This window comes from Zingiber officinale, chromosome 3B, assembly GCF_018446385.1.
Source record: "Zingiber officinale cultivar Zhangliang chromosome 3B, Zo_v1.1, whole genome shotgun sequence".
NCBI lineage: Eukaryota > Viridiplantae > Streptophyta > Magnoliopsida > Zingiberales > Zingiberaceae > Zingiber > Zingiber officinale.
In genome coordinates, this window is record NC_055991.1 from 76,502,879 (window position 1) to 76,523,830 (window position 20,952).

Genomic DNA, 20,952 nt, shown 5'->3' on the forward strand with positions numbered 1-20,952 from the left:
CAAACACATATGAAAGCCTAACTTAAACTCTTTGACACACACATCAAAATCATGATCGTACCGATCAAACTTAGGTCGATTGCACCAACAATCTCCCCCTTTTTGATGTGTGGCAATATGTTTAAGTTAGGCATTAATAACAATATGAAAATTAAAAGCAATATGTAAATATGAAGCATAATTCCCAAGCTCCCCCTTAACATATGCTCTTCAACCTTAATTTTCAAGTTTTGCACACAATTAGGTTTCTAACTTAAACCTTTCCCATTTCTCCCCCTTTAACACCATAAAAAATTGTACCAAACATGTACACATGCCTAGGTATCAATGGGTACTTAAAATTTCCCAAAACCAGCTCTTGACAGTGCTGGAAAATAAGTACCAGTCGACTGATAACTGTCGCAGTCGACTGGCACATTACTAAGCAGAATTTCAGCCTTCCGAAGTCAACTTCAGAAATGCATAAAAAATTCTAGAAAATTCAAAAAATCATGAAATTTTGAACACATATTTATTTTAATGTCCTTTAATAAGGAAAAATATGGTTTCATGAAAATTCATCATATTTTTGAAGTTTTGATAAAAACTCAAACACCTTGAAAAATACTCAAGTTTGTATCAAATTAAACCCTAGTTTTGAATTCATATGTTTTAAAATAACTATCCACTGTAAATAAAACATAGTATTGTTTTCAAAGCATTTAAAATGTCTAACTATGATCTATGGGCAAGATGTCCATTAATTAAACATTTACTTTCCCCATAGTTGGTCTATGATCACTAAAAAATGATACATCACATAACTCATCAAAATGCCATAAGCATATGTGAATTATTTATATCATCCTAATATCTCACATTTATGGTTAGAAAAGAAGACAAGTCATTGTGAGATAAAGGTAACTTCTACTTAGCCCTCTTAATCATGAATTTCTAGCAATGCTAAGTGCTTCCCCTTAAGGTCTCAAGTCAACCATTCTTCAAGGATTTGAATTATGATTTCCATGGTTGACTTAACCCAAAATCCTCTAACCCTTGAGGATTGATTTTGGCACTCAATAGAAATTATTTCTAATTGGGTTAATCAAATATTCCTTGGAGATCCATTTTCTATCTATGGTCTTGATTTTTGATTGCCCCCTAACAAGTAAACAATGGTAGGTCTTTTCATTATTTGGTTCATTGTTTCCTATCCCATTTTTCTTAAAACTTGCCATTTGGCTCCCAATGATCATATTTAGTGTTTTAGAGCCAATTTCAAATTTCCTAAGGGCATTGGTAAGGTATTCTACCTTTTCCCTTAATTTCCTATTTTCTTCTTCTAAACATGAATTATTTGAAGAATTAGAAGAAGCATGCATATTGTTGTCCTTAGAGCACATGGATTCTAATTTTTCTTCAAGACAAATAATATCATGTTTCAAAGATTTATTTTTCCTTTTTGCCTTGAATAAATCCTCATTTGTGCTTTTAATAATCTTAACCAAAACCTGGGGAGGAAGATTGTGTACCTCACTTACCGAGAAGTCCGAATCCGAGGTTTGACCTCCCCCTTCACTTGAGCTCCCCTCTTCATCTTCACTTGAGCTCCTTCCTTCTTCTCTTTCGGATGAGGTGGAGACTACATCATCAATTCCCATTAGAGCAAAATTGACTACATGGTGCTCTTCTTCCTCCGATGATGATGATGGATCATCCCATATTGCTTTTAGGTTGTGAGCCTTCTTTCCCTTTCCTTTTGTCTTTTTCTTCTCCTCCTTCTTCTTTCCTTCTTTCTTTTTCAAGAGAGGGCAATCATCCCTCATGTGTCCTTTTCCTTGGCAATTATAACAAATGACTCTTCTTGTCCTACTCTTGCTTCTTGAACTCCTTCTAGCATGAGACTTGTTAGTAGAAAAGGTTTTAAATGCTTTTCTCATCTTCCTTACCATATATGCCTCTTGATCGCTATCTATTGAGGCGCTTGAATCCTCGGAGTCGGAGGATGATGGGGATGAAGTTTTCTTCTTCTTCCTTTCTACAACAAGAGCTATTCCCTTCTCTTTTGAAGGCTCATTAGCTTGTTCATGAAGTTCAAATTCGGAAAATAATTCATCAAGCTTAATCAAGGAAAGATCCCTAGATACCTTATACGCATCAACCATCGATGCCCATAAGGTGGTTCTAGGAAAAGATTGGAGCACATACCTTACTAGGTCTCGATTGTCAATCTTCTCACCTATTACATGAAGTTCATTTACTATCTTCTTGAATCTACCATGCATTTGACTCACGGTCTCATTGGTCTTCATGGCAAAGGTTTGAAGTTGCCCCAACAAAAGATCTCTCTTGGCCCTCCTAGATTCACTTGATCCCTCATTTAATTCAATGAGTTTTTCTCAAAGTTCTTTAGCGGAGTTGAATGGTTCTACTTTGCTCAATTGCTCCTTAGAGAGTCCACATTGTAGAGTTGTTGTGGCTTTTGCATTTGCTTGAGCCTTCCTTGCCATCTCTTTTGTCCAATCCTTGGTTGGAAGAGGCGCTCCCGGCCCATCTTTTGGTTTCTCAAATCCATCTACAACATTAAACCAATTTTCAATATCATTTATTAAGTAATATTCCATCCTACCTTTCCAATATGCGAAGTCGTTGCCGTCAAAGAAAGGTGGTCGAGCGGTGCTATATCCCTCTTGAAGCGCCATCTTGATGCTTCGGTCGATGGTTAGTTCTTCCTATGCTAACCTCGCTCTGATACCACTTGTTGGAGGATCGGTGACCGACTTGAAGGGGGGTTGGATAGCTCGGTCACCCCCTAATCGAATTCTTCTCTATAAGAGGGCTAGTGCACAGCGAAATATACTAAAACTAAAGTAATGAAAAATAAACAAGAATACAAACGCTAACAAGCTCGATGTAACGTGGTTCAGAGATGATGCTCCTACTCCACGACGTGTCCTTGAGGTGGACGAGCCCTTGATCCTTCGGTGGATCAGTCCCCGGCAATCTCCGGCTAAAGCTTCTCCTTCTCGGTGGAGCAAACCTCTCACAAAATGATCTCTTCCTCTTTACAAGATAAAGTTTAGATTAGGAGGAAGAGGATTGAACTTGGGAGCTTTGGGCACAGAATAAGAAGGTTTACAATTAGCACCAATAACCTTCTTCAAGCCCCAAGTCTCTCCTTAAATAAGAGGAGAGAGTTGATCAACAATCAACTCAACTCGGCACCAGTCGACTGGCAAAACCATCAGTCGACTGGTGTTACCGTTAGAGGTAGCCAACGACTACTTTCCAGCACCAACGATCATTTACCAATCAACTGCTAAAACTAGCAGTTGACTGGTAGCTATTTGTTGAGCGAACAGAATGCTTCTGTTCGCTGTCAGTCGACTGCTAAAAGTTGCAACCGACTGGACTGCACCTTGTTACACACTCACACTCATCCTCTCCGGAGTCGCCCTTGAAGTCTTCTTCCTTGGCCTTCGTCACTCAGATGCACCCGAGCCCGCTGCTACTCTCCGTGTCATCCTTCGCATTGCCTTGAAGTCTACTTCCCTTGGCTCCACTCCATTGCTCCTCGTCCGACGGTCCCTCGGATGCCTTCCACACCATCCTTCACCGACTCAAGGATCCGAGCCCTAGGATGAGCTTCCCAAGCTTAGTTGCACCAAGCTCCTCATGCGTGTTTCACCAAGTCCTGCAAGACTCAAACACACATATCAAACACATATGAAAGTCTAACTTAAACTCTTTGACACACACATCAAAACCATGATCGTACTGATCAAACTTAGGTCGATTGCACCAACAGTGTTCAGTCGTCTCCTCGCTTCCTCCATCAACTCATTCGATAGCTTCAAAGTCATTTTCCTACACTAATTTGCCACCAGCAAGAGAATATCAAAAGACACCTCTCAACCTATTCACTATGAAGCAGAAGCCTCGAGAATCCCTCTAAGAGTACCTTCAACGGTTCAACTAAGTCATATAGGATATCCCCTCAACTCGTTTGGAGATCCTGACTAGCACCTGTAGGATCGTAAAGTTGCTAGGGTGGTGAATAGCGACCATCAAAAATTACGATTGAAAACGAGTTACACAGTGGAATAAAGAAATTAGAAAACAACATTAACACATATGGTTTTACTTGGTTCGGAGCCTGTGACGACTCCTACTCCAAGGCCCACGATTGTCAATCGCTTTCATTGGGCAATCACTATCAATTTGTAAAAGGATTACAATAATTGAGTACAATAACTGAAAATAAAATTTATTACTGATAAATAGAAAGAAAATAAAGTCTCTTATTCCTCGAACTTTGAAGCGACCTTTTGGTGTCATCGGAGTTTTTTCGGAGCAACACTTGAATATAAAAGTTGTAGTCAAATTTTATTCTAAAGCTACTAGTCGAAGGCCTTATATAGGTCTATTCCGGGCGCCTGGAACCCCTCCAGGCGCCTAGACCATTGATGATGTGGCGATCTCTCATCGAAACTTCTTTCGCGAAGTTTATCCACTTCTGGGCGCCTATACCGCTGACGTGAGTTCGGCCAATCGTCGCGCTCCAACTCAGCTTCGGGATAACTTTTGTGGTCCGAGTGCCTGGACTAATTCTGGGTGCCCAAACCACCCGAGTGCCTGCGGCACCCGCTCGGGCTAAACTGGTCTAAGTGCCTGGACCACATTTTGCCTCTTTTCTTCCCTATAACAAAAAGTTAGTCTTGGCAACAGAAAAATATATTTATCCTACAATACAAAGTTAGCACAACATTAATAAGATAAGAGTAGTAATTAGATCCTATCTCCCTGAAACTAGGATCTAGTCAAGATCTCAGCTTAGGTTTCCCAAATGGACCTAAGCTGAACTGACACCTACAGTTCCCTCAACGAAGAACGTGTCCTCACTGGATCTCTCCTCCAGTTGCTTATCTCCACCTACCAACTGCAGTCGCTTGACTTGCCTTTGATCCACCAGGTCTTCCCGCCAGTTGTCAGGTCTATAGACCCAACTGGATTTCAGCCGATTGTTAGGTCCCAAGAACCCAATCTGATTTCTCGTAAGATATCGAGCCCCATAGGTCTATCTAGACTTCCCACCAGCTATCGGGTTTAGCAGACCTAGCTGAATTTTAGTCTGATGTCAGGTCCTTCAGACCCGTCAACTCCTACACACTTGGTAAAGTAATTAGATAACAAAACACTCTAACTTTAATCCACTTGTCATTCATCAAAACTTGAGTTAGATCATTAGTACAAATTGCATCAACAATTTTCCTCTTTTTAATGCAACGACAGCCTGGGTTAAAGTTAGAAAAAAAAAATATTGAAAGATAATATTTAAAATGCAAACAAATGATCTAAGTTAATTTTGCATTTGTTTTACATGATTAAATTTGTTTGTTGTTTTTCTACATAAACGTTTACCCCTCCCCCTTTGGTATTCATCAAAAAACTAAGGTAAAGGAAATTCAAACACAAGTAATGTCGGACAGTAATACAAAAAATAGTTGAAAGTAAATACTATGTATATCTCAGACTTAGGGAGATGTTTTGATCAAAAGTTTAATTTAGAAAACTTTATAAATATTTTTAAGAGCATTTTCGAATTCAAAATTGTGTTCCAAAATTTTCAAAAATTTTGAAGTAGTCTTTTTCAAAATTTTCTGAGTAAAATTTTTCAAAAATTTTCTTAGTAAATTTTCTAAGGAATATTTTTAAAAAAATTAAGGAAAATTTTTCTAAGGGAAAAAAATTTAGGAAAATTTTCTCAAGTAAACATTTTAGAGTTTTTGACAATTATTTTGAAATTCAATCCTCCCCCTAAATTTGATATTTTATTTAAATAATAATAATTCAATTACCAATATCTTTAGTACATATCTAACCGTTAGTTACTAACTATCTACCAGAAGATTTGATCTAACTTATTGTTTATTAACTTGACTTAATCACTGTATTTTGGTATTTTAATCCAGACTTATATTGATGCACTAATATAAGCATATGAAGTCCAGGCAAAATGCATACACATCTCACATGATTCTATGTTTTTGAATACATAATCAAGATAGACCTAGTGTGTTTGTGAGATGCTCGTTACCTATATCTATAGGATCATGCTTTCTAGGAATTCATTCTAGATTAAAGCCAAAATAATTTTTGCAACACTAGAGAAATAGGAAATTTTTGGAACACCTAAGTAAATAATTTTTCTAGAATTTGCAAATCACTTGAAAATTTATTTGATAATAAAAGTCCTAATCTATCGTGCACATTCCAGTCATCTTAGTAGATTACTGAATTCAGATTCTGGTAGTGATTTAGTGAAAATATCAACCAAATTTGACTTGGACTCAATATAGTTGAGTTTAATGTCTCCTTTGGCGACATGATCTCTAATAAAGTGATGTTTTATTTCAATATGTTTGGTTCTTGAATGATGCACTGGATTTTTGGTCAAGTTAATTGAACTGATGTTATCAATATGGATTTTATATTCTAAGTTAAAGTCTTTTAATGTGTGCATCATTCATAACAGTTATGCTACACACTCACCCATTGCTATGTACTCAGCTTTAGTAATAGATAAAGCAACACAGTGTTGTTTTTTTACTAAACTAACTGACAAGTGATGGTCCAAGTAATTAGCATCCACCACTTATAATTTTATGATTTAGTTTACAGCTAGTATAATCTTAGTCAGAGTAACTTATTAGTTCAAAATTAGGTATTCTAGGGTACTAAATTCTTACATTTGGTGTGCCTTTCAGAAATCTAAAAAAATCCTTTTTACATTAGTTAAGTGGGATTCCTTAGCACAAGTTTAGTATCTAGCACACATACTAACTGCAAATAAAATGTCAGGTCGACTTGTAGTTAAGTATAAAAGGCTACTATGACACTCCTATAATATTTGAGATATGGGTTTTCCATTTGGATCACTATCTAAGGTTATGTTAGCTGTCAATGGTATTTTTATTTCTTTGATCTTTTCCATTCCAAATTTTTTAAGTAATTTATTTATGTATTTTTATTGGTAAACATAATTTCCTTTATTAGTTTATTTAATTTGCAATCCTTAAAAATAGGTTAGTTTACTTAATTGACTCATTTTAAATTCTTGTTCCATTAAGATTATAAATTCTTGTAAAAATTTTGAGTTAGTTGAATCAAAAATTATGTCATCTACATATACTTGTGTTATGAAGATATCTTGTTTGAGTGATTTTACAAATAGAGTTTGATACGAACCCCACCAACAAATGTGATGGAACCCGAGACAAAGGTGGATAGAGCCCCAAGAACTAGATGCCAAGAGTATGAGTCTTGACACGTAACCAAGAACTAGCACGAACCAAGCCTACGAAGGAAAGAAACGCCACACCCGGGGTGATAAGTTTCGATGGGTTGAACGCCACGAGAGTAAACTCGATAAGTTCAGAAAGTCCTTTCAAGAACTAAGAGAGCACACAATCTCATCAAAAACTAAGTTTCTTCATACTAAGATGCCCCTCCCTTATATAATGGGAGTGAACAAGGAAAAGTACAAGATAAGTGCATGCACAATTAGAGTTCCAATGTGGCATGCCTCATGCAAGCTATCTAGGAACCCAAAACAAAATAAATGCATGCACAATTAGAGTCCCAAGTCGCATGCTTCATAAAACAATATAAAATACTTAAGTTTTCATGCATGAACGAGTTCCTATGCTTATTAGTACTCTTCCGTTAAACGCGGCCGAGTCCTCGATGGTTATGCCCGATTACGTGGATTAGGCCATACTAGCAGTTGGGATTATCTTGGTCTCTCCTTGCTCATAGTCCGTCCAATATTCTTTGATTAGTCCATTTAGTGCTTCCTTGAAACGCTTTGCCCGCAGTCTTGTAATTGGGCCTTTCGGAAGTGATAACTGATCTCTCCTAGCTTCAGCCCTTGGGCATACATCATTCTCCCCTACTTGAAAAGGATTTGTCCTCAAATCATCACCTGCATCAAACGGGGATAAGTCAAAAACATTAAAAGTAGAATGTACGCCATACTCATCTGGTAGTTCAAGTTTGTAGGCATTATCATTGATGCACTCCAATACTTGAAATGGGTCATCCCCTCGAGGTAGAAGTTTAGAACGACGTTTGTCTGGAAATCGCTCCTTTCGGAGGTGCAACCAAACCCATTCTCCTGGTTCAAACATAATTTTCTTGCACCCCTTGTTAGCTTGTTGCATGTATTGCTGGGTTCTTTTCTCAATATTTAGTCATGCTTGTTCATGAATCTTCTTTACGAATTTGACCTTCTGCTTACCATCTAAATTTATATGCTCACTTACAGCTAAAGGAATCAAATCTAATGGTGACAAGGGATTGAAACCATAAACAATTTCAAATGGAGAAAATTGAGTCATAGAATGTATGCTCCTATTGTAAGCAAATTCAACACGAGGTAGACAATCTTCCCATATTCTCAAATTCTTATTAATGAGCGCACGAAGTAAAAAGGACAAAGTTCAATTGGCCACTTCAGTTTGCCCATCAGTTTGGGGGTGACACATAGTAGAGAACAACAATTTAGTTCCTAATTTCCCCCCATGAAGTCTTCCAAAAATAACTCAAAAATTTTGTATCCCTATCAGAGACAATGGTCCTAGGCATGTCATGCAACCTAATAATCTCTTTAAAGAACAATTCAGCTATATGCAATGCATCATCGGTTTTATGGCATGGAATGAAATGCGCCATTTTGGAGAATCTATGTACCATAACAAAAATTGAATCTCTTCCCCTCTTGGTCTGGGGTAATCCCAAAACAAAGTCTATTGAAATATCAGTCCAAGATTCACTAGGTATAGGCAAAGGAGTATACAAGCCATGGGGTTTCAATTTAGATTTAGCTTGTTTGCAAGTGATGCACTTCTCACAGATTCTTTCCACGTCACATTTCATATGAGGCCAAAAGAATTGATCTTATAAAATCCCTAAAGTCTTAGTAATGCCAAAATTACCCATCAAACCACTACCATGGGCTTCCCTAGTGATCAATTCACGTAACGAACACATAGGCACACACAATCTATTTTCACAAAATAAAAAACCCATCATGCCTATAGAACTTACCAAATGCAACCTTATCACATGTAGGGGTGAGCAAAAGTTCGGTTAAACCGAATAAACTGATCAAACTGACCGAATTTAAAAATTCGGTTCGATTTATTCAGAAATTCAGTTTTTTCTCCAAAAAATTGATTAATTTGATTAATTCGGTTCGGGTTCGGTTTTGAATTTTTTTATTCGGTTAAATCGAATTGACAGAATAGACTGATTTTTTGAACCAAATCGATTTTTTACATCATAAATTTTAGATCGGACCAAATTTTTATTATGCTAAAGCAAATTTTTAGAAAAAGTCAGTTTGTTCAGTTCGGTTTGTTCGATTTTATTGAAAATTTGGTTTGGTTTAGTTCGATTTTTATCAAAAATCAGTTCGGTTCGATTTGTTTGGAAAAAAATCAATTCGGTTCGGTTCGGTTCAGTTTTAACCAAATACTCACCCCTAATCGCATGCTGTGAACACATCAGAAAATCAGTATCATTAGTATATAAATCCTTGATATATTCAAATCCAAGTAACTTCGTATCTAAAGTGGACAGTAAAACATACCTTCGAGATAGTGCATCAGCAACTATATTCTCCTTTCCTTGCTTGTATTTGATCACATAAGAAAATGTCTCAATGAATTCTACCCATTTAGCATGGCGTCGGTTCAACTTATGTTGGCTCTTCAAATGCTTTAGAGATTGATGATCTGTGTGAATCACGAATTCTTTTGGTCATAGGTAATGTTGTCATGCCTCCAATGCTCTCACCAATGCATACATCTCCTTGTCATATGTGGGATAGTTGAGAGTGGCTCCACTCAACTTCTCACTGAAGTAAGCAATGGGCCTCATCTCCTGCATAAGCACAACACCTATACCAACACCAGAAGCATCACATTCGATTTCAAAGGTTTTAGAAAAATCTGGTAAGATTAGTAAAGGAACAGAACTTAGCTTTTCTTTCAAAGTGTTGAAGGTCCTCTCTTGCTCATATCCCCACTTGAATGACTCATTTTTCTTGATGACTTTAGTAAGAGGAGCTGCAATATTGCTAAAATCATGAACAAACTGTCGATAGAAGCTGGCCAAACCATGGAAACTCCTCACTTGGCTAATTGTTGTCGATGTTGACCACTCTTGGATTGCTTTTACCTTTTCCTCATCTATCTCAACGCCTTTAGTACTAACAACAAAACCAAGAAACACGACTTTCTCCATACAAAAGGAGCATTTAACGAGGTTAACAAAAAAGATTTTCTTCTTTTAGCACACTCAAAACTAACATTAAATGTGTAACATGCTCTTCTAAGCTTTTGCTATAAATCAAAATGTCATCAAAATACACAACTACAAATTTTCCTAAGAAAGCATGCAAAACATGGTTCATCAAACGAATAAAAGTGCTAGGAGCATTAGTTAAGCCAAAAGGCATTACTAACCATTCATATAAGTCATGCTTGGTTTTAAAACCAGTTTTTCATTCATCACCTTCATTCATCCTAATCTGATGGTATCCACTCCTAAGATCAATTTTTGTGAACACACAAGAACCATGTAATTCATCAAGTATATCATCAATCTTAGGAATTGGATGGAGATACTTTATCGTGATGTTGTTGATGGCTCGACAATCCACACACATCTTCTATGTTCCATCCTTCTTGGGAACTAGTAAAATAGGCACGGCGCAAGGGCTCATGCTTTCTCGAACATACCCCTTTTCTAATAATTCATTAACTTGCCTCTGAAGCTCCTTTGCTTCCTCCGGATTGCTTCTATAGGCAGGTTGATTTGGAATGGATGCACCAGGTATGAAGTCGATTTGGTGCTCAATTCCTCTAATTGGAGGTAAACCATGCGGAACCTCTTCAGGAAAGACCACCTCGAATACCTGAAAGAGAGAAACAATAACACTAGGCAAAGAACCGTTAAGGTCGTTAGTGCTCAAGAGTGTCTCCTTATACAAAAGGATAAGGGGCAACTAATTCTAAAACAAAGTTCGTTTGATCTCACTTTTTTTTTTGCATAAGAATTATTTTTCTTTCTCTCTCCTTTTTTTTCCTTACCCTCTCTTTTTGTTTTCTTCCTCTCATTTTTCTTTTCCTCGACTTCTTTTCTCTCAATTTCCTTTTCTCTCTTCTTTTCATTTTCTTTTTGTAATCTCAACTGGTCCTCCATAACTTGTCTTGGAGTCAATGGTACAAGAATAATAGGTTGTCCCTTCAGAGTAAAAGTATACTTATTTGTGAGGCCATCATGTGTTACCTTTCGATCGAATTGCCAAGGTCTCCCCAACAATAGAGGACATGCATGCATGGGAACCACGTCACACAACAGCTCATCTTCATATTTGCCGATGGAAATTGCTACCAATACTTGTTTTATTACCTTGATTTCACCGCAATCATTTAACCACTGGAGTCGATAAGGACGCGAATGTTTCTGAGTTGATAGTGATAATTTCTCTACCAAATCAGCACTTGCCACATTGGTGCAACTCCCCCTATTAATAATAACACTGCAAACCTTGTTGTTGACAAAGCAACAAGTATGAAACAAGTTCTCCCTTTGATTACATTCTTCCTCCTTAGCTTGTAGATTGAGAACTCATCGGGTCACCAATAAGTCCCCAACAACAGCATGTTGTTCATCATCACTACCCTCTTTTTAAGGCACTTCTTCAACTATTTCATCCTCATCTTCCGACTCAAGTTCACCTTGGGCATTTATTACCATCACCCTTTTGTTTACACATTGACTAGCTATATAACCATGCCTTGACATTTAAAACACTTGATATCACGAGTTTTGGAGGAAATGAGCTCACGATTACCTTGAGTAGTAGATGGTGTGGGTTTGGGCTTCTTGAAGGGTTCAAACTTTAGCTTATTTTAAGGTTGTTCCTCCTTTCTTGGAGCTGTCCGCCATGTACCGTGAGTAGTCATTGATTGTCCCTTCCTAGCCAATCCTCTCCTCTTGAGTTGTTCTTCTACTTTTTGTGCTTGGTGGACAATGTCTGTCAATATAATGCTGCAATTCAACAATATTATCAATTTCTGGGTTTAAACCATGTAAAAACCTGGCCATGGTGGCTTCCCAATCTTCATCGACATTAGCTCGGATCATGGACAACTCCATCTTCTTGAAATATTCATCCACACTTTTGGAGCCTTGAGATAAGCTTTGAAGCCGCTGATATAAGCTTCTATAATAATGGCTGGGTACAAATCTCCTTCTCATGAGCACTTTCATCTCCTCCCAAGTGGGCACAGGTTGCTCTCTATTTCTTCTCCGAGTCATCACCACTTGATCCCACCACACAATAGCGTAATCAGTGAATTCAATTGCAGCTAACTTCACCTTTTTAAACTCTGAGAATTCATGATAGTCAAACATTATTTTCATCTTAGTTTCCCATTCCAAGTAAGCTTCTGGGTCATTTCTCCCTTGGAAGGTTGGAATCTTCATCTTAATCCCTCCTAAATCATTATTTCTTCTAGTTACGTTGCTATCTCCTCGATATCCAATATTGCCCTAATGGTAGTTTTGCTCATCAAAGTCTTCAACAATAACCTCTTCATCTTCTTCGACATCAATCCCTTGGGCATGTCTTCGTTGTGGTCTAGTAATACAGTCTTGTTGATGTCTTCTTGGTATCCCATCCTCCACCCGATCCAACCTCTCATGGATTGATTCTAATTCTGCCCTCATCATTCGCTCCATCTCTCCCATCAATGCTTGCAATTGCAGGTTCGGAAGTGGCCTAGCCCCCTCATTTGCTCCATCCTCCTGGTTGTTGGACATAGTTGCAAAATGAAAGAAAACCTCACAAGAACTCAACTCACATTTGGGTGGTAAGCTCTCAATTGATGATATCTCTTAGTTCTTAATCAATCTCTAGAACAAATCGGAATATCATATAGCAATTCAAAAGATACCACCGAAACTTATAATGGTAGAATTTTAAGAGAAAATGAAAGAGTAGAAGTTTAAGAGTAAATAAAACAAGAAAGGGATTGTTGAAGACAATTTACTTCGATTCGCACAAGCAGTTTTTTTTTCTTTCTGCGCTTTCTTCTTCTTCCTTTTTTTTTTTCTTTTCATTGCGCTCTCATCTTTTTTTCCCATGATTTTTTTTTGCTTTTGGATAAACAACAAGTAAAGATAGATTTGCACTTGGCTTTGAACCAAAGCTCTGATACCAGACGATACGAACCTCACCAACAAATGTGATGGAACCCAAGACAATGGTGGATAGAGCCCTAAGAACTAGATGACAGGAGTGTAAGTCTTGATCTGTAACCAAGAACTAGCACGAACCAAGCCTACGAAGGAAAGAAACGCCACACCCAGGGTGATAAGTTTCGATGGGTTGAACGCCACGAGAGTAAACTCGATAAGTTCAGAAAGTCCTTTCAAGAACTAAGAGAGCACATAATCTCACCAAAAACTAAGTTGCTTCATACTAAGATGTCCCTCGCTTATATAATGGGAGTGAACAAGGAAAAGTACAAGATAAGTGCATGCACAATTAGAGTTCCAATGTGGTATGCCTCATGCAAGCTATCTAGGAACCCAAAACAAAATAAATGCATGCATAATTAGAGTCCCAAGTCGTATGCTTCATTAAACAATCTAAAATACTTAAGTCTTCATGCATGAACGAGTTCCTATGCTTATTAGCGTTCTTTCGTTAAGCGCGACTGACTCCTGGATGGTTATACCCGATTACGTGGATTAGGCCACGACTAGTAGTTGGGATTATCATGGTCTCTCCTTGCTTATAATCCGCCCAATGTTATTTGATTATCCCATTTAGTGCTTCCTTGAAACGCTTTGCTCGCAGTCATGTAATTGGGCCTTCCGGAAGTGATAACTGATCTCTCCTAGCTTCAGCCCTTGGACATACATCAGAGTTGGATCAATTTGACCTTGGGTGAACCCTTTGGAAATTAAATAGGAGTTCAACCTTTTATACCAGACGCTAGGTATTTGTTTAAGACCATACAAGGCTTTCTTTAGTTTAAAGACATAATCAGGATGATCTAGGCTTTCAAAACTCAGGTGGTTGACCTACATAGATTTCTTCCTTTATTAGCCCATTTAAAAAGGTGGATTTAACATTCATTTGATAAAGCTTAAATCTTTTATGGGTTGCATAGCTCAATAACATTCTAATAGATTCAAGTCTGACTACTAGAGCATATGTTTCATTATAGTCAAGTCCCTTTACTTGACTAAACCCTTTGGCTACTAGTCTACCCTTATTTTTAACAATTTCCCCATTTTTATTTAGTTTATTTTTGAATACTCATTTTATTTCTATTACCTTTTTATTATAAAGTAGTGGTACTAATTCCCATACTTTATTTCTTTCAAATTGGGTCAATTCTTTCTACATGGCTATAATCCAATCTCGGTCAAGTAGGGATTCTTCTATCATTTTGGGTTCAATTTTAGAGATTAAGGATATTTGACTTAGGTTTCTGAAGGATGATCTAGTCTAAACTCTTAGGTCTTGGCCACTTATAATTTGTTCAATTGGGTGGTTTGAGCCGACTCTTATTGTTCTAGGCTTAATTTGTATTTGTTCATTTCCTTATGGTTGATTCTATTCATTCTCTTATTCTCCTAATGGGTTTTCACTTGCTCCCCCTAGATCAGTGCTAACTCTAACGAAGTCCATTGGTTGATACTGAGGTTGAGTTGAGTTAGATTCTTTAGTAATTTCATCAAATTTTACATTGGTTGTTTCCTCAATTCTTTGAGTTGTTTTATTATAAACTTTATATCCTCTACTTTTTAAGGAATACCCTACAAAGATTCCATTTTCCACTTTTGAGATAAATTTTTCTAAGTATTCTCTTATATTTAATATGTAGACAAGACATCCAAATACCTTAAAGTATTTAATATTTGGTAAATTTATTATAGTAAATTTTAAATGAGGTTTTATCGTGTTTCTTATTTATTATTGTTCTATTTTTTACATAGCAGGTTGTACTAATAGCTTCTACCTAGAAATATTTTGATAATTGGTATTCATTAAGCATTATTCGAGCGGCTTCTTGGAGAGTTCTATTTTTTTTTTCCACTATTCAGTTTTATTGAGATGTATTAGAACATGTGAATTCTTGATGGTACCCATTTTCTAAATAGACACTACAACAAAAATGACTTTTCGCAGAGTGCAAATTCACTTTTCGCAGCGTACATTGCGCGCTGCACAGTTAAAAGCTGTTGAAAGTCATAAATTATCCGCGGCGTGCGTTTGTGTGCTGTGGATAGTATTTTCTGTAGCGCGCAAAGCACGCCGCGGATACTATTATCCACGGCGTGCAAAGCACACCGCGGATAGTATTTTCCGCAGCCGCAAAGCACGCCGCAGATAATAGTATTTTCTGTAGCACGCAAAGCACGTTGTGGATAATAGTATCCACGGCGTTCTTTGCACGCTACAGAAAATACTATCCGCAGTGCACAAACGTATGCTGTTGATGGTCTTAACTATATTAAAAAAAATTGACGAAAATAATAAATTAAAATTTTACAACAAATTTAGTGCAAATCAAATCCATACAAAATTAATAAAAGTCATAGTTTTTCATTATACCACAAAAACATAAAACATCTAAAACAATATATGAAATATCTAACAAACTAGCAATTACATAACAACAATTCAACTTACAATCCAAACAAATTAGTATAATATATATCAATCACACAATACTATAAATATAGGTAACCATGCGACCGTGCTTTCTATTGCATCATCGAGAAACTGCATTTCATCATTTGGTCGAATTAGGTCCACCTGAAATTGAACACATGTACTAACTCATAAGTAAAAAACAGCTTGAACACATGTACAAGGAGGTATAGAAAAAACATTTTAGGCTGTATAAATAGAGATCTTAAGTATAAATTCTTATGAAAAACAAGATCAGTGGAATAAAATACTAAAGAAATCTAAAATGAGTGGGCATGCTTACTATTTTCTCTCCAACAGCTTGAGTACTAGGCTTCCCATTTTTTTTCTTGTGACCTTCAATCCAAACTTGTGATCTTGTAATTTTTGTATCTACCGGACTTATCTTTTCCTTAAATATAGAAATATATACAAAATCATTACAGCACAATTCAAAAGATACATATATCATTACTTATTACTTAAATTATACAAAATTAAAAATAATTACCATAATATGAGTCAAACGAGCATAACCTACCTGAATGGAGAAGCCTGAAATCCTGTTAAGGCACTACCACAACAAATCTACTGATATTTTGAGCTGGAAAATCCAAATTGGATACGCTTCAGCTGTTACCGATAAGAATTAAATCCACATAATTATTTAACAAAGAACATACAAAAAACTAAGATGGGAAAGTGAAACTATTCGACCAGAAGGAACAACTACATAATATCTTTTCGATCTTGTAGCAGCAAATCAAACTCGGAAAAGCAAGTAGCATGAAACTACCATCTAAGATATTCTCGTTGAGAAGAACTACCTTAGCACAAATCATGGAGCTTTCTAGATATGTAGCAAGCCAACAGAGACCAAGCCAACACTCAGACGCCATCACAATGTAAGACCAAACACTACTGTGCAGAAAAGAATTAGTGCTATCAATTCAACAGTACATTAAAGACATGAATCTAGTGGAATGCTTATATATAACATGCTTGCGAATATAAGTAAATACCTCTTCGTTCAAAACACCATTTGAAGATTATCTAGGTCTGTGTATGCCATCTTAGTGTCCTCTGGCGTTTTAGTATCAAATAGAGGAGTAGCCAGCTTGGGAGGGTTCTAAACAAAGGTGAATCACTCATTAAGACGAAAAATCTCCAAAACAATCAAACATGCAAGTTGAGATATGGAGATATCGGAATAAAGTAAAGCTGATTTTGGAAAGCAAGTTCTAAATATTATAAATAGTCATACTTTCTCAAATAAGATAACATATCCATTAATGGAGTTAAACTGAGTTTGGAAAACAAGTGACAACGCATTGTCACTCTACGCTACGATATCACCATTAATGGAGTTAAACTAAGAAATGAAATAGAAAAACATTAAATGAACCTAACCTAGTAAATGAAAGACGATGCAAATAAGGAAACCTATTCTAACTTAAACTAAGATTGCAATGAAATTAAAGACAACATAAAGTAAACATTGAATTAAAAATCTAGAGCATTAAAGAAATCTAATCTAACATATCCTAATTGCATTTAATCAAAACTAGAACCTAACAAAATTGAAAGAACAAGACAAAGTAAAAATTAAACAAGTTAAAACACATCAAATTGAACCTAACGACTTAAAGAAACATTTCATCGAACACATTTTATGCATGAAACAAAGTAGATAAAGTGTGTGCAATCTAAACATGAGGATCTAAGTTTGCTACAAACATTTAATAAGAATTAACAAACATCAACAGTAAACATAAAATAAACTAAGACTTCCGACCACAATTCACACTTCCGCTTCCGATTCCAACTACTACCCTCGTCGTCACATGAAGACCCGGCTCGGAACCCCCAAAGTCGGTGGACAGAAGCTCACTGCCGGTTGCTGCTTGCTTAGACAACGAAGATTATGCGAATCTTCCACCGAGGAACCCCCTCAGATGGAAGTTGACCGGACTGTCATGGAGATCCTACCGTGCTGCCTTCTTCTTGCTGCCAACTGAACCCCAGAAGGTAAGAGTGAAGGAAGAACGTCAGGAGGTGAAGGATCTCACCGGAGGGGTTCTCACCGGAGAACCCCTCCGGTGAGGTGGAGTTGGTCGGAATCGCCGCAGTCGCCTGCTGCTCCCTGCTGTGTTCGCCTATGCCGTCGCCACTGGAAATCTAGAAGAGGAAGTGGGCTGTGGAGGTCAGGCCGGTGACGAGGAAAGGGAAGATGAAGAAGCCGCCGGCCGGTTGTGAGGAAGGAAGAAGATGCGCTGGTGAGGAGAGTTGTCGCGCCCTAGCTGCTGGAAGAAGAAACGCGAGCCGACAGGGTGAGAAGAAGGGCACTGTGCGCGTGTTTGCTTAAGAGGGGAATTTCTCCTCATTTAATCTGGGCCGTCCATCTTTGTAAGGGAGATGATGAATATCTGGCCGTCTGATTTAGCTGATGGAGAGATGTGTGGTTTGGATCAAGCTGCCTTTATTCTTAGATCCAAGGGTCCATAGCATTTAGATCTAATCAAGGGCAGGATACTTAGATCAAAATGAAGGAGCAAGATCTCTCTTGATATAGATCAACGGTCCACACTATTCTGCTTGATCTACCCCATTTGACATCCAAATCAAGTCAAATTCAGTCCAGCTTGACCCTAATCCATAGCTCTTTTGATTTCCTACAAAACCATATAAAAATATGAAATTAAATTCTATAATTTGTAGGAAATTTATAATTAAGTTCAAAATGAGTTTCTACTCACAAAATATAATATAAACACCAAATTAAGTATGAGAGAAGGTAAAAATTGCAAGAATAAGAGCCAAAATAATGCACCAAAATACTCATTATCAGGCTTCGGCGAAGGGCATCGCGTGAGAGGACTTCGGTGGAGGGCTTTGCGTGAGAGGGCTTCGGCGGCGGAGGAGTTTGCGTGAGAGAGAGGTCTCACGTTTAAGTTTTTTTAAACTTAATGTGAAAAAAATAATAATTTTATTATTATTTTTTTAAACTAATCGCAGCATGCTGCATGCCGTTGATAATTTTAAAAAGTATTCGCAGCGTGCCTATTTTTGCATGTCGTTATTGTTATTAAATATTTATAGTATTAACGACATACTTTTAATGTGCGCCATTAATATCTGGACGTAATTTTTTTCCTTCTTTAAGTTTATACTATTAACAGCGCGTAACAATCTGCACGCCATTAATAATACTATTAACGGCATGCTTTTAATGTGCGCTGTTAATAGCAAGCTGCGAAAAGTTATTTTTGTTGTAGTGAGAATTTAGTAAATCTTTGGTTTTTGAATTCTCCATCGTTATCACTCCTAATTCTTTTGATTTTTGAGTCTTTTTCATTTTCAATTTATTTACAAAAATTACTAATATTTCAAATATTTTGTCTTATTTTTCAAAAATTTTACTCAAGTGAATATTGAGTAATATCAATTATTACTAGACAATATAAATTTTCATTAATCGATTTAATCCCATGTGAGTTAAATAATTCAAGTATTGAGTTGATTTAAATCTGATTAGTTGGCTTATGGGTTAATTTGGTCTATTTTCCTTGTTGACAAGTATTACAAATTGTTGATTCTAAGTTAGGTAGTTTTAGTAATCCTCTAACTAAGTCATTTAGTTTGGTGAGGTTTCTAAAGTTAATATGGGGCATTCTCTTATGCCACAGCTAAGTTTTCACTTTTTGTGTTAAGTGACACTTAAGTAAGGAGCTAGCTACATTAATTGTATAAATGTTATTATTTCTAAGTCCTTTTAATTTTATTGTAGGGTCTTTGATATGTTTAATTAAACATTCAGCGGATGTAAACCTAACCTTATATTCCGAGTCACACAATTGACTAACACTAAGTAAGTTAAATTTAAAATTTTCAATAAGGAGTACTTTATTAATAATGAAATTGGATTCTAATTCAATGTTACATATTCCAATTACCTTCAGTTTGTCGTTGTTTCCAAAGGCAACTGTTCCTAATCTTTTGAAGGTTAACTTTGTGAACATGGTTTGATCCCCGGTCATGTGTCGGGAGCAACTACTATCCAATATCTATTTAGATTCCTAAAAATAATTAGAAGAAATAAACTTTTAGCTCAAGTGTGAACTTGATTATAATTAAATTTATTTTCATTCAATTTTATTTATTTTTTTAATTTAATTCATTTTAATTTTTATTTTAATTTAATTTAATTTATTTTAATCCTTATTCATCTCACCCAAAATATATTTTCAATCAAGTAATCCTATAATTTTATGAGATGAGTCAAGTTATATTTCAGGGTTTGGTTTAACTTGTGTTAGATTCCTCCACAATCGCATGATATTGTCCACTTTGGGCCTAAGCCCTCATGGTTTTGCTCTTGGGCTCTACCCAAAAGGCCTCATGCCAATGGAGATATCTTTTCTCTTATAAACTCATGATCTTTCCCATGTGTTTCCAATATGGGACTATGTTTGCAACCTTGCAACCCCAACAATCCCCCCCTCAAACAAAGGACCATAGGCTTCCTGCCCCTCGGTCCACCCGACCTACTAGGACTTCCTTGCCTAGTCACAATTAGGACTTCCTGCCTGGTGTCTGATCCTCTTGATCCGAACATAGGAGCCCCCACTTTCTTTGTTCGAGGTCAATATTGTACCCACATGGCTCAATCAGACCATAGCTCTTGTGCACAGTCGGTGGTTAAACCTTCTGGCAGTCCAGGCTCTGATACCAATTATAGGATCGAAAAGAATTTAGATATCTCCACAATCGCATGATATTGTCCACTTTGGGCCTAAGCCCTCATGGTTTTGCTCTTGGGCTCTACCCAAAAGGCCTCATGCCAATGGAGATATCTTTTCTCTTATAAACTCATGATCTTTCCCATGTGTTTCCAATATGGGACTATGTTTGCAACCTTGCAACCCCAACAACTTGGACATCATTAGAGTAATCATGCCTTTGAAATTTTTCACTTAGCTTAAATAATAACTTTGGTCTAACCAGCTAAGATTGATAAGGGGTAGCTTCAGTTAGTTCTACTAAGCCAAATGCACCAAGTCGAAGTCATATCCTCCTAGACATGCATAGAAATAGTTTCCCTAACCTACTATCATCCAAAACTTCTCCAGTGTTATTTGTCAGGATAAATTTTTGTCTCTATTTAAGCTAGTTCTAATTACCTAACCGAGTAA

The 20,952-nt window shown here is 36.8% G+C and overlaps 1 long non-coding RNA gene across 3 annotated transcripts; it reads right to left on the reverse strand.

The window, feature by feature from the left end:
* Positions 1-15,820: 15,820 nt before the first annotated feature.
* On the reverse strand, positions 15,821-18,097 carry LOC121968370. 3 transcript variants are annotated; one of them, XR_006108098.1, is made up of 6 exons: positions 17,845-18,097; positions 16,783-16,889; positions 16,588-16,678; positions 16,302-16,393; positions 16,065-16,172; positions 15,821-15,886 (listed from the first exon to the last, which is right to left on the reverse strand). It is a non-coding gene; the product is annotated as an uncharacterized LOC121968370 (long non-coding RNA). The 3 variants fall into 3 exon arrangements; XR_006108099.1 differs by lacking the exon at positions 17,845-18,097 and having other exon boundaries at positions 16,783-16,978; XR_006108100.1 differs by lacking the exon at positions 17,845-18,097 and having other exon boundaries at positions 16,588-16,681; positions 16,783-16,978.
* Between the last annotated feature and the right edge of the window lie 2,855 nt (positions 18,098-20,952).